Below are 14,355 nucleotides of genomic sequence, written 5' to 3'. Positions count from 1 at the left end.
GTTGATAAGAAAAACAAAGCTGTCATTAGGCAGGCCCAAGCATTAGGCGCGTGAGCGCGGTACAGCGCAAGAAACGTGCAAAGTAAATCTAGAAGTCTAGTGGTTGCGTGCTTTGTTTTCTAAAATCCGCTCTCCTTCTGCTGCATTGGCGAAATCCATCGATTCTTTTCTGCAATATTGCAGAAATACTGCAGACGACACGTTTTCATCGCCAACAAACCCGCCGTAAACTCGGAAGCAGACCTACGCAGCGTGCGTTTCTGCGAGCGCAGCCGGCCGCCGATCCACACTGCCGGAGTGACGGTGGCGCCACCTCTAGGTCGGTCTCGCGGCGAATAAGAAGTATAAACTTACAGTTAAGGAAGCACTTCAAATACATTAAAAAGCTGAAAAAATCAATTTGTAAAAGAAAAAAAGAAAAATGTCAGCGCAAGTGTGATTCAAACTTATTATATCGTGCTTCGCAGCGTCCTGCTCCAACCACTCGGCCACGGCGAAATACGCGAGCTCAGGAAATATTCTTGAATTTTATGTCATGGCAGCATTTATAATGTTACAATTCTCTTCACGTCTCGAGGTGTACAGGCCAGTGCTGGCACTCTAAAAGTTGCACCTTCTTGACCATCGGATTAAAAGAGTGCGTTGTTGGGCGAGCCGGTCAGACATTATCTTCAAGGTATACTGCGCACACACAAAACAAGGACGAGAAAGGTACACAACAAGCGCAGTACCTTTCTTGCGAAACGCGTAAAGTATTGTTCATTCAGTTCAGTTCAGTCGTTCAGTCGTGTCCGACTGTTCGTGATTCTATGGACCATGTCACGCCACGCTTTCCGGTCTTTCATTATCTTCCTAACATCACATAACTTCACCTGTAGCGCCTCGAGGATGCCATCTAGCCATCGCGCTCGCTGCCTACCCCTTCTCTGGCGACCCTCAACCTTTCCCAACATCAAATCTTTCTCCAGCGACTCCTCTCTTCCCATCAGATGACCAATGTAGGTGAGCTTTAACTTCAGAATTTGACCCTCCAATGAGCAGTCAGGGTTTATGGTCGACAATATCGACTGATTTGATCTTCTGGCAGTCCAAGGAACTCTTAAGAGTCTTCGCCAGCACCACAATTCAAACGCGTCAATTCTTCAGCGGTCAGCCTTTTCCCAGTCCAACTCTCGCATCCATACATCACAACTGGAAAGGCCATAGCACGAGTTATACGGATCTTGGTTGGCAGACTAATGTCTCTGCTCTTTACTAGGCGGTCAAGGCTAACCATTGCTCTCTTTCCCAGAAGCAGGCGTCTCCTCATTTCATGGCCGCAGTCTCCTTCCGAGGTAATCTTGGAGCCCAAGAAGAGAAAATCTGTCACAGCTTCCACTTGTTGTCCATTGATGCTCCAGTACTTGATAGGGCAAGACGCCATGATCTTTGTCTTTTTAATGTTCAGTTTAAGCCCAAACTTCTCACTCTCTTCTTGCACACGCATCAGAAGTCTCTTCAGTTTCACTTCACTTTCTGCCATTAAAGTAGTATCATCCGCATATCTAAGGTTGTTGATACGTTTTCCAGCAATCTGCAATCTAGCTGAAGCAGCAGCAGCAGCAGCAGCAGCAGCAGCAGCAGCAGCAGCAGCAGCAGCAGCAGCAGCAGCAGCAGCAGCAGCAGCAGCAGCAGCAGCAGCAGCAGACGGAGGACTTCCACCGGTTGTCTCGCTCATGGCTCAGAAAGAACTGGCAGATAATTTCGCAGTGGCGAATGGCAGCGGCAATTTCGGCTCGGGCGGTGCACATATACAGATCCGCCGCCACAGATCTGGCTCTCTGATTGCCACCGCACAGGGGTTGCATTGAAGGAGGAGCGAAGAAAGGAATTAAGTTCGAGCCGGCACTTTGACAACCGGAGACTCGCAGGAAGAGGGGGGAGGGGGGCGGCGTGTACACCCAGCGGCAAACGATGAAGGCAGAAGCGCGCGCAGCAAGCGGACAACGCGATAAAGGGAGGAGGGAAGAGGTAGCAGCGACTGACTGATGCTGCTGACGCCGATAGTGAGTCAACCCCAGCTGCGGAGTTGGTTTCAGGGACAACGCCGCCGATGCCGACGCAAACAATATGATACCCTCGTTTCCGCAGCGCCAAGAACCAGGTCTAGCCGTGGGAAGGTGGTCACGTATTCGTCGACGCGCCGGGGCCTACGTGAAATAACCGGCGCGTCGGCAACTGAAGAGCACCCTATCCGCCACACAGGAACAGGGGGGGGCGGGGGGGACTCTCCTTTCCTCTTTCTGCATGGCGGCGACGGTGTTCTATGCAGTCACGTTATCTTGACTCTAGCGGCGTCAGCGGCATCCAGCGATATCAGTCGGTCGCTGCTAGCGCTGGGGGGATGAAAGGGGGGCGGAGCTGGTTACGAGGCCGACGACGACGCTGACGCCGACGCGAAACCCAGGAACGGATGCCAAAGAGCTGCGCTCTAAAATTGGTTCAAAGGAAAGAAAGCGCGCACTACTAGTCGTACTTGTTCCGTGGACATCTTAACCTCGCCGTAAGATGGTGGTATTGGCAATAACCTTTATTGCCACAAAATATAAAGGATTCGTTCGGGCTGGGGCATATCCAGTGTCTTCCAGACGTGGGGGAACCTCTTCAGCTCGCGTGACGGGGTCCAGGTGCATTGTTGTTGTAGCGAAACCTACATTTATTTATTATAGCGCGGTTCTTCGGTGCCCGTTCATGCGTTTCGCATCGCCGTTGTCCCTCGTAACCAGATCCGTAGATGGGGCAGCGCACTCTCCTCCCCCCTCCCCCTCCCTCTTCCCCCGTGGTGGAGGCCGCACATGCTATCAGATTGCTGCGCGCGCTCCTGCTACCATCGTTCGCCTCTAGGTGTAGAGCCCCCCCCCTCTACCGGTGTGGCCTAGATGGTGTTCCTCGAGTTCCCACGCCCCGCCGGGGTGGTGCAGTGCTAAGACGCCCGACTACTGTGCCGGAGTACCCTGGTTTGAACCAGACCTCGGCGGCTGCGTTTCGATACACGCGAAACGAAGAGGCGTCCGTGTGCTGTGCGATGTCAGCGCACGTTACAGATCCCCAGGTGGTCGAAATTACTCCGCAGCCCTCCACTGTGGCTCCTCTTTCTCTCTTTCCACTTTCACTCCCACCTTCCTCCCTTCCTTTACGGCGCGGTTGCGGCGTGCACAGAAAATAAGTGGGACAGTTACCGCACCTTTCCCTTCCTATAAATAAAATAAATCCCCGAGTTCCCCGCCCCGCCGGGGTGGTGCATTGGTATGACGCCCGATTACTGTGCCGGAGTACCCGGGTTCGAACCCGACATCGGCGGCTGCGTTTCAAAGGAGGCGAAACGAAGAGGCGTCCGTGTGCTGTGCGATGTCAGCGCCCGTTACAGATCCCCAGGTGGTCGAAATTACTCTGTAGCCCTCCACTACGGCTCCCCTTTTTCTCTTTCCAGTTTCACTCCCACCTTCATCCCTTCCCTTACGGCGCGGTTAAGGTGTCCAGAGAAAAAGTGTGACAAATACTGCGCCTTTCCCTTCCTGTTAACCAATAATTATCCCCGAGTTCCCCTCGAACCCGACCTCGGCGGCTGCGTTTCGATGGAGGCGAAACGAAGAGGCATCCTTGGGCTGTGCGCCGTCAGCGCACGTTAAAGATCCCCAGGTTACAGTGCCCTAGTACCCAGGTGGTCGAAATTACTCCATAGCCCTCCACTACAGCTCCTCTTCCTCTCTTTCCACTTTCACTCCCACCTCCCTCCCTTCCCTTACGGCGTGGTTGAGGTATCCACAGACAACAAGTGAGACAGTTACTGCACCTTTCCCTTCCTATAAATCAATCAAATCAATCTATCCCCGATTTTCCCAGGTGGTCGAAATTACTCCGTAGCCCTCCCCTACGGCTCCTCTTTCTCCCTTTCCCCCTTCCCTCCCACCTTCCTAACCTTACGGCGCGGTTGAGGTGTCCACAGAAGACCAGTGAGACAGTTACCGCGCCTTTCCCTTCCTATAAATCAGTTTCCATGAGTTCTCCGCTTGCCTATGCACCGGCTCGCTCTCAGCGCATCACGGTGCCGGCATCCCAAGCCGAAACGCAGAGCAGTCCCTTATGGCGCTGGGGCAGGTAGGTCACCGCCGCTTGCGGCGGGGGCTAGCCTGCCACCGAATTTTTATCTGTTGTAGGCCGTCATTGCACCCACCACCGCTTCTTTGGTGGACGATGGCTGCTGTTGCGGCGCGCGTCTTTCTTTCCCTCTTTCTTTTCTTCTCTATTTTCTCTTCTGTCTGCACGAGGCAGCGGAGGTGGCTCAGCTACAGAGCCACTAGCAGGCCCATGCATTTTCTTTTCCTTCTTCCTACAGCCTCAACAACACGAGCAGTCCCCTCGGTACCTTCAACGAGAGCGGACCTGCGTCGCTCGCTCCCTTCGATTTCGTGCCCTCCTCTCGTCGCCGCATTTCGCCTCCAGCTTTCGGCTCGTTCGGACGCGTGCGCGGCTCGCTCCGACGAGTATGCGCGCGCTCGCCGCTCCGCTCGCTCCCCGGCCGTGCTCCTCGACTCCACGCTGCCTCGGAAGCCTCCCCTGTGCTTGTGGCGCGTTGTGCGTGTGTTGTGTGAGTGCCGCCGGGCTCCTGTGTGCCCCCTCTGTGGATTTCCATCTGGAATAATCACCGAGAACTCCACCACTCGGATTTTCACCATGGTCCACTGAGGAAGCTCAACGCCGCCACCGGACCCTTTTAGGGTCGTGACAGGCTTTCGGCTGCATGGTCCCGCCTTGCCGCTGGGACCAACTCATCGCCCTACCTGGTTCTCATCGGACCACTCTCTTGTCCTACCTTCGCTATCAAGGTAAGTCTATAGCGAACTAATTTGCGGTTTCTGCCGCTTTTCCCGCTTGAAGTTTTTCAGTTTTTGCTGCTATGGAGCAACGTACCCCTCGCCGCGGCGGTCCCCAACCGGAACGCCGCCGTACTCGCAGCCTCGGTCGAGATCCGGCATCCTTTCGTGCCGATCTCGAGTGCCATGTTCCGGGGCCAACTTGAAGACTTCTATGACAGTCTTCAGTTGCTGACAACCCCCTCCATTGAGGAGTCCCGTCGCAACCCTGTCACCCCTCCTGCCTCAGGGTCTCCACCGCCCCTAGTCTCTGCATCTCCGACTGGTAGCCGCAGCCCATCTCCCCCTGTGACCCGGTTGCGAGGGCCGGAATTCCTCAAGGATGCTGCCGATAGCAACCCACCTCCCAAGCCTCAGCGCAAGGGAAAGGTCAAGCGCCGACAGCCCTGTAGTAGTTGTTGATTTGATATTAGACTGAACTTTGTTACTACAACTTTGAACTTTAGGGGATTCGAATAAAAGTGAAGAAATCACACGCGGACAAAAACTCTTTAACGGTAACAAAAAACACTGGATATATTCAGCAAAGTTTACACGCGTCTTTCTCAGACGAAGGGTGCGTTCCATACTGTCTCGTCCCATCTTCTCTCTCTCGGCCAGTGCAGCACTCGCACCCCGCACGTGCGCACAGCCTCCTTGTCGCCGGCCCAGGCCCCTCCTTCTCCTCAGCGGGGTGCCACGCCGACCCTTGCTTCCAATCGCGCGTTCCTCGGTCGTTCCGGGAAAGTGGACCATGCCGTCTTCGGTTTGTAACTTGAAACCTAGGAACGAGCTGACTTTTGCTGGCTCTCTTTCGGGAGCAAGAGCTCGGCATTTCTTCTCTGCTTTGTGATCAGATTAATGGCCCTTTTTTGTTTCTGAAGTCGAGCTACGGGATTGTCGGTTCTTCTTTTTCTTTATATATTCTTTACAAGCTGAAAGTCACTGACGATGCCGCTGCGGCAGCCGAGTCGAGTCGGCCACCTTCCGTTTTGCTCTCTACCGGACAGTCAGAGGCGTCTCGCCAGGCCCTCGAAGCTGTCATATCAGGTGAGAGCAACACTTCATCTACTACCTTCTTCCCAGATCGAAAAGAAGACCTTGCTACCCAAATCAAGGCTCTGGATGATGTGCTCGCAACTGCGAACCATCTTCGCAAGCCTCGTTCCTCCGGGCCTTCGAGGAGCTCACTTCCCAAGGTGAAGTACCGCTGCATAAATCTTTTGCCGCCTTATCGGAGGATCTTGAACATCAAGATTCCGACACGCCCGCTGCCCTACCACCCTCTGATTCGCCTCCTGAGGTTCCCTGGTTCACCTCTTCTGGTTCACCTCAGGACCAGGCCAACATCTCCACCTCGGAACAACAGCCTTCTCACTCTAACTATCCGGCTCCTGATCACAATCGGGATGCCGGTGGTTGGACTACGGTCACTCGTCGAATCTACCGCCACAAGGTGACTCGTGTGTCCGCGATGCTGTTCACCCCTCGAGAGAACACTTCTTTCAGGGAGACCATCAAGGAGCACATGAGTGCCTACTTGTATGGCCAGCCAGGTGTCATCGAGGTCCAGCTCAACCGGAAACGAAACATCGTTGCTGCAGATGTTTCATCGCATGAAGCCCGCGATCACCTCCTGTCCTTTAAGTCCCTTCTCGATATTCCCGTTCGCTCGTTCGAGGCTTTCCGCATGGACTTCCATGTGGGTACCATGTTCGGCGTCGATCGCGAGGTCTGGGAACAGGACATTGCAGAGGGCACTGAGGCGGATGTAGAGATACTCGGCGTCCGTCGTCGAGGCCACCCTGTCTCCGTCCGTTTCGCTGCCCCCCCCCCACCTGTCCATGTCTACAGTAATGGGATTAAGTTTGCTGTTCGTCCACTCAAAGCTCGTCCCCTCCAGGGCACCCGATGCGGAGCCTTTAATCATGTCTCCGCCGTTTGCACCAGGCCTGATCGCTGCTCCATCTGCGGCGGATCACACCACACCCGGAAGTGCACTTCTAGCACTCCCAAGTGCTTCCATTGCGGAGGTCGGCACCGGGCTGCTGATCCCTCGTGTCCCAAGTGGCGACACCAACAGCAGCTGACCATGGCACTCCGCAAGACAACATCGTATTCAGATATGTGGCGCAAATAAACACAAACACAGGAGAAGGTACACAGCACACGCGCACACTACCAACTGTAAGAAAAACCGGAAAACACTTCCTCTTCTACACTCAGGCACGTCTAAACTTCCTCTTCTTCTCATTTTCCTCTTCTTTGCCCAGGGGGAAAATGGCACTCACTTCCTCGCAGACCTTAACCTTGTCCAAACATGGCGGTGACCAATCTCTTCTTCCTCTTCTTCTATTCTTCCTCTTCTTTCCCAAGGGAATATTGACACTTTCTTCCTCTCAGCCCGAAAACCTCAACCAATCATGACAGTCACAAAATCTATACCGTCTTGTAAATCCACACCTCTACTTTGCCCAGCAGCTCCTACCACGCTGGACAGGCAAATATCACCACAAAGTCACAAGTCATTCACTAAAAACACCACCACACATATACAGTAGGATATGTCCATCTACACCCCATAATACGATGATGCACCAACTTGCCCCTCAAGCCGTTATTTTGCAAGACAACAACACCAGAAGATCGGCGGCACGTGCTCAACGAGCTCCGCCCTCTTCAGCCCACTGGGTCTGCCCAGTTTGAATCCTATTCAAAGGCCCTCCAGTCACGGACTCCCAAGCCCCCCAGCGAACCAGCTCGGGAGCCCCCTCAGCAACCTGCGGCAGTGGATATCCCAAGTGGCGACACCAACAGCAGCTGACCATGGCGCTCCGCAAGACAACACCAGAGATCGGCGGCACGTGCTCAACAAGCTCCGCCCTTTCAGCCCACTGGGTCTGCCAAGTCTGAATCCTATTCAAATGCCCTCCAGTCACGGAGTCCCAAGCCCCCCAGCGAACCAGCTCGTGAGCCCCCTCAGCAACCTGCGGCAGTGGATATCCAAGCCACACTCCTGTAACGGAAGCGCTGCGACTAGCTGTCCAAGCGCTCATGGCCCAGCTCCCACCCAACTCTGGCGCTCGCCGATTGGGAGAAGCTGCTGCTCTCATTACTGGGAGCCCTACCACTACTAACAGACGCAACCCTGTTTCCAGGAGACCGCGTGTTTTTTGCAGTGAAATACCAATTTCCCGCGAGTACGATACGCGGACCTCAAAGACCTAATCCTCCAGAAATCTCTGGAATTTGATGTCTTTGCTTTACAGGAGACCCGAGTCCCAGCGGAGAACCTCCGTCTACCAGGATTCACCGGGTACTCTGGCCGCTCATGCTGTTCCAACCAGGACTGCAATGATGCCCCCTGCCTGGATCATTCGCATCCACACTCTAAAAAAAAAGAGTGTAAATGGAGGGTAACTTCGGGATTTATGCCATCTGAAACCGCATGGCTTAAATATACCCTGCGCAATCACCCGCACGGAAGACGTTAGTCTCTTTCGCATGACTTTACACCATTTCGTCCCTGCAGCTCAAGCAAAAAAGTTTGCCGCTTGTTTCTTCTTTTTTGTTTATGATGGTAACCGGTGTCAAGCTGGGTGCGGCTGTGTTTCTACTTCCCGTCCGATGTCCTTTCAAGAGCTGCCACAAAAGGACCCCCGTTTTTCCCCAGAGGAGGTGGGGAATCGTCGAAAGTTGGGCATCCTATCTTCTTACAAAAAGTGGTGCCTCCCCCTTCACCTCCCCCCCCCCCCGACACCCCTTGGTCGTCCCGTCTTTTGACTCCTACGCGAGCTTGACCGTGGAGGGAGCAAGGCCGAACTCAGCACAAGGGCAGACAGATAAGTGTGCACGCTGCAAAACAGGGAGAAAGGGGAGGTGAGGGGGGAGTGATGGTGAGGCGATAAGCGAAGCAGTTGCTTTTTAGTTTTGTTGCTTTTATTCTCAACTCAGCGTCACGTGTTCGTAGTTGCTTGAGCCTGCCTGCGTTCCCTGCGACTCTGCGAGTCCGAGCAGACGACGACGGCGATTGCCGCACGAGTCAGCGTTCGTGCTCTTTGTCGTTGGTACTCATCTGTTTTTAGAAAAGTTCGGTTGCTCTCAGCGATTATTTCATCGAGTGCGCACATCGATGCCTCACTATGAAACGACTTCGTGAAAGTGTGAACTTCGGAATGAAACGGCGGATGGCTGGTCGTCGCGGTGGTGGTGTTCCAACGGATCCTTGGCGCCAAATTTCAGTCGCGCATGTAAGTGACGTTTTGCATTTCGTTTTACGTGTTTTGCTCTGCTATTTAACTTGCCTGAACATGTTTTGTTATTGCTTACGTCCGCGACGCTGCTTGTTTGTCTGTGAAACGGCCTCTGAGCACGACGTCTTGGATCCCAACCTGAGCATACCACTCCCTCAGTTCAGACTGGAGGAGCGGCGCATCCCAAAATTTTCAGATGGTCACGACCTTTTTGCGGGATGTTAATGGTGCATTTTTAGTCGTCTACGACGCTCACAAGCATATCCCGCGGTCGAAAGTATGCGTCGACGAGCGCTAATGCAGTCCCGGTGATACGCATTGACGTGTTTGCATGCCGCATTATTTTTGCTCGCTGCCTACAATCGATTTTGATCGTCTGTTGTTGCTGCTTTACGGGAACGTTGCCATAAATGCGGGAGAGCATGCAGGGTGATGGGTTAAGTTTACGGTTCTTTTGCCAGCAACCTGTACGTTCGAAGGCAGCGCGCTTGATATCCTAAAGTCACGCTTTCAGAACGCCGATTTAACCCCACAGTTTTGAGCTGATGGCGTCGAGACCAAAGGTGGGACCGAGCCGATTAGTGTACATGCATACTGTCGCAGTGACGCATTGTGCAGGAAAGACATTTCTCACGCTTTTTTTTTCGCTGCAGGCCCAAGTCCTTCGTCTCGTCTGCGCAAGAACGTAGACTGTCGTTTCTTCAAAGAATTTGAAACTGGTCTCTGCTATCCGTGCTGGTAAGTCTAAAGCATTGTTTCCGTCCAGAAAGGGGCGTTTAAATTGACACGCGCACTTTTGTGGCACATATTGCTGATCACTGACATCTGCCTCAATGTATACTGCTTGGGATTCTCGTCGGAGAATATTTATGTCGCGTGCCATGTGTGTGTCTCCTTGCGTGTTGCCATTTTCGCTCATGCCGGGCAATATGGTGCACGCCCAGACAGTGACTTATCAATTGAGTTTCATTGTGTTTGAGGGCGTGTGCGAGTAAATAGTGTTATTTAACTTGCTGATCACTTATGTTAAGAACTTATAATAAATATTGGACTCGATCAAATCACTTAACAAGTGAAAAATCTGGGTTACCTGGTGATCAGATGTCTTCAGCATTGAAGCAAACCATGTGTCACCCCTTCTCTGCTTTAAGACTGACTTTCTTTTTGTAATCGGTACATAAAAAGACCAGCGCAAAAAAAATTACGGGGACAAAGGAACAAAAAATGACAGGACGGGCACTGAAATACGTTTTGTGTTCTTTTGTACCTGTTTTCTTTTTTTTTCGCTGGTCTTTTAGGGTGTAAGCACTGATCTCCACTAGGGGGTGTAAGTATGAACCAACTGGCCCAAACAGCTATTTTGATTAAATGTGTTAATTTTCGTTAGCGAACTAAGGAACATTTTTATATCACTAATATTTTTCATTTGGGGATTTGCTATAGTTTCTACTCAGCTATTTCCATTCTGAACTTTTCAGCCTCCTGACCCATAGAAAGGAGGCTATGCCTGACCAATAACAACACATTCTTTTTCTTCTGTAGTTTCTGTTGTCAGACATTGTGTTATACTCATTACTACAATTCACTGGTACTGAGACATTCCCTTATTGAAGTTAATGTGTATTGTCATTGTGCTAGCAGTTTGTCATACATCTGCTATTCTAGTTTATTTAAGCAGTTATTTCGACTGTAAAGAGGTGGCAGATGTTGTTACAGATATATCTAGGAACAGGAGTTGTAGCTTTTAAGCTCATTGCCAAAATATTTGAGTCATTGTTTTGGCATGTGTGGTGCCATTATTTTTTGTACTATAGTTATTTATGTACTAGTTACGAGTATCATGCTAATGTTATGAATGATACCTTTGCTGCAGTGTACCTGCCAGTAGGAGGAATACGGTGTAGAAGTGCTGTTACTCCTGCTTCTAAAGATCAACCTGCTTTCTTCAGCGCTGGACGACTACTTACGGCAAGATTTGTGTGGTATGTATTTTTCGACATAGCTGTGGCATTGTGGTCTGTTCATTGTTGCTTTATGTCTATCAAAGAGCATATTTTTCTATGCTGAGGAGCAATAGCGCTGGCATTAGATTGATTTTGGAACCATTCAGTGCTATTGAGCAAGTTAGCAAGGGAGGAATTTTTTCAGTATGTAATCGATCTGAACATGTTGAATTCTTTTTATTGAGTGAGCTGTTAATGTATGCCTCTTTTCTTTTCTTCTTCAAAACCTAATATTTAAATTGTTTGCACTTGGTTCTCAGCAGTAAGGTTATGTTCTCTGATGGGTGTAATTTTCAACAACTCACATGCTCTTATGTTGCTAGGTATGTCCACAATAGAATGAAACTAAAAATGAAGTACTGCAGGTGATATGTAATGGACGGTATTTTAGCACTTTCAGCTTTATTGTTTCTTTTGTGTCCTTTATATTGTTTTGTGCCATTTGTACTCAGCGTATTTTCCTTGTGTTCCACCACTACCATTTAACAAATATATATATATATATATATATATATATATATATATATATATATATATATATATATATATATATATATATATATATGTATATATATATATATATATATATATATATATATATATATATATATATATATATATATATATGTATATATATATATATATATATATATATATATGCCCCCACCCCTTATGTCATGTCTATGGGCCTATAAAGGGAGAATGAATGAAATGAAATTTGCAGTACAATTAGTACTGGATTGTGCAGCACAGTGGACATGTCTGTGGTAGAGGATAATGGTTGAATGGCTAATCAACCAAAATTAACTTAACTTTTGCATTTTAATTTTAGGGGACAGTATTATATACCAGAAATGAGGGTCCCCAATATTATAGGTGAGCCCAGTTCTTAAATTTTCTTAAAGAGCAATGTAGTTCAGAATATTGAACAAGGAAAGGCATATTTGAAAACTATTGTCTTGCTTTCCCACATTGCATGTAAAAAATGTTGCTGCACTTAGTATTGTTGCCAGAATCATGTTAGCTTCTTCTGCATCATCAAAAACACAAAATATGTCTATATTATCTGAATAAGAAATGTCAGCAACACCCTTTTTTAGTTATGTAATGTGGAAAAACCAACTTACAAAGCTTTTAAAGGAATATTTTTGATGCTTATTATGTTAGACCCCATAGATGATTAGGAGGGTTTTAGGCCTAGGCTCACTCATTAATAGCCTTCAATTTTGCAGTTTTCATATTGCCTGTTATAAACAAAAATAATAGATAAGTCTAATCCTGAAGCTGTACCAGGTACCCAAAGTCCACATTGCTGCACAACCCATCGGCAGAGACTGCACGGGTGTCTCTTCATAGTTTATGATTTGCAATCTGTAAAGGTAAAGAACATAATTTTCGAGAAATTTGTTGTAAACACTTTTTAATAATCGTTCTTGTATAATATTGATCAGCATTTACAATTTCATTAGTTAGGCGTCTAAAGACATAAGCAGTGGACAGTTCTGGCAAATTGCAGTTTATGAGAAATTTTATTCCTGCTGCATGTACTGCGAGCATTACATGAAGCAGCAATACATAGAATCTCAAGCTTTGTGGTTTGTTCAAAGAATTATAGGGGTATTGAAGTGTATTGTTTTTTGCCTCCTGAGCAAGATAATGTAGTTTTGAAGTAAAACGGCAGTCTTGAGAAGTTTTTGGCATCGGCATAAGCTGATGTGTGGTGTGAAATTAACAATTAACTTATGTAAAAGTTGCATTTTATTGCCATGCTTTACATAATTCTGCATCTGTGACATCACTGCAGTAATGCACATGCGCAGGTGCTTTGGATGTGCCTTGCTATCATTGCTCTTTTAGCATGAAATGTTCCATCTTTCAGAAGTGGTATCCCGCATTTTATAAGGCATAGCCTCTGTGGTATATTCATGCCTTTTTCCAGGAATGTAAACTGCACTAAAGGCAGAAACAATAGAATGGCCTTAGACATACCCCTGCAGGAGCAAGCTCTGCAGGAACAAGCTTCATTCGTTATATTCATGAGAAATGACAACGAATGCAAGAACAAAAGAACCTCCCCCCCACAAAAAAAAGAAGAGATTTGCAGTTGTCACTTGTGATGGATGATGAGATGACTAAAGACAGTGTAGTCTCAGGAAAACATTAACACTATAGGCAACATAAGATAATGTCATGAAGGACCAGAGACAGTGTTTTCTAGGAGGGTGAGACCATAGTGACTAGAAACAAGACCACTGGTATGGTCAGGTGTGAAAGCAAACTATAATGTTTGGGCGTTGGAGTGGAAACCAGCAAACAACAAAGGTGAAAGTGAAGGTGATAAAACAAAGTTTAACATAAAAAGCTAATGATAAAAAAAAGGAGAACTGCACATATGAACGAGTAGAGGGAGGGGTTATTTAAATCACATCTTTTGCCTTTATTAGGCTGGCTTCTATTTTATCAATATGTTTTCATTCATATTTCTTTAAATGACCCTCTGGATAGTCCAACATCAGTGATGCCTATGGCTTGACCCTGCTCCTAACAAGAATATGTCTCATTGTATATTGTGTCTTATTGAGCATATTGTCAATTTTTTCTGTGATTGTAATGTGCTAGTTGTCTATGTATGTGTTAGTGGCACAGGTAAAGCTCAGATCTGGAGAATTTTCATCGATCTATGTATTGTGTGAGTTCACAATTCTCATTATATAAACACTTGGAAGCCTGTACTGGTGCACTATTTCCATCTGTCTTCTTTTTTACTTGCCTTTTGTGCAGTGTTATTTTTATATGTGAATTAATTACTCCATAAGCATGTTTTGTGAGACTTTCTTCGTGAGTAACCGATTACAAGTTCTCTTTTCTATGCAGGTCAAATACGTGGTACATCCCTGCCCTGACTGTGCGGAGAAGATTATCCAGTCCCTTGCTGCAACTTCGGTGTATAATGAGGTGAAATAAACACCATGGTATGTTATCTTAACCGATTGTTCTGTAAATTCTTTTTGTTCACTCTGCAACATAACTTACGGCTTGAACACAACATGACACAGCCTACCTCACATGAAACATTGCTCACTGTCACACTCCAGACGACACAAAGATATTGCAATGTTTCAACATAATCTTTCCTTCCAGAAAATCTTGAAATGTATTGGTTAGCTTTATTCCTGCTTCCAGTGACCAAGTTTACGATGCAGATTG

The 14,355-nt window shown here is 48.3% G+C and overlaps 1 long non-coding RNA gene across 1 annotated transcript; it reads left to right on the top strand.

The window, feature by feature from the left end:
• Positions 1–11,022: 11,022 nt before the first annotated feature.
• On the top strand, positions 11,023–14,134 carry LOC146210027 (uncharacterized). The gene is made up of 2 exons (XR_014703500.1): positions 11,023–11,127; positions 14,023–14,134. It is a non-coding gene; the product is annotated as an uncharacterized LOC146210027 (long non-coding RNA).
• Positions 14,135–14,355: the final 221 nt, after the last annotated feature.

The sequence above is a fragment of the Amblyomma maculatum genome, chromosome 1 (assembly GCF_055883805.1).
Source record: "Amblyomma maculatum isolate TAMU_Amacu chromosome 1, ASM5588380v1, whole genome shotgun sequence".
Classification (NCBI taxonomy): Eukaryota; Metazoa; Arthropoda; class Arachnida; order Ixodida; family Ixodidae; genus Amblyomma; species Amblyomma maculatum.
Note: the sequence above shows the minus strand (reverse complement) of the source record. Positions and strands in the feature narration are given on the sequence as shown.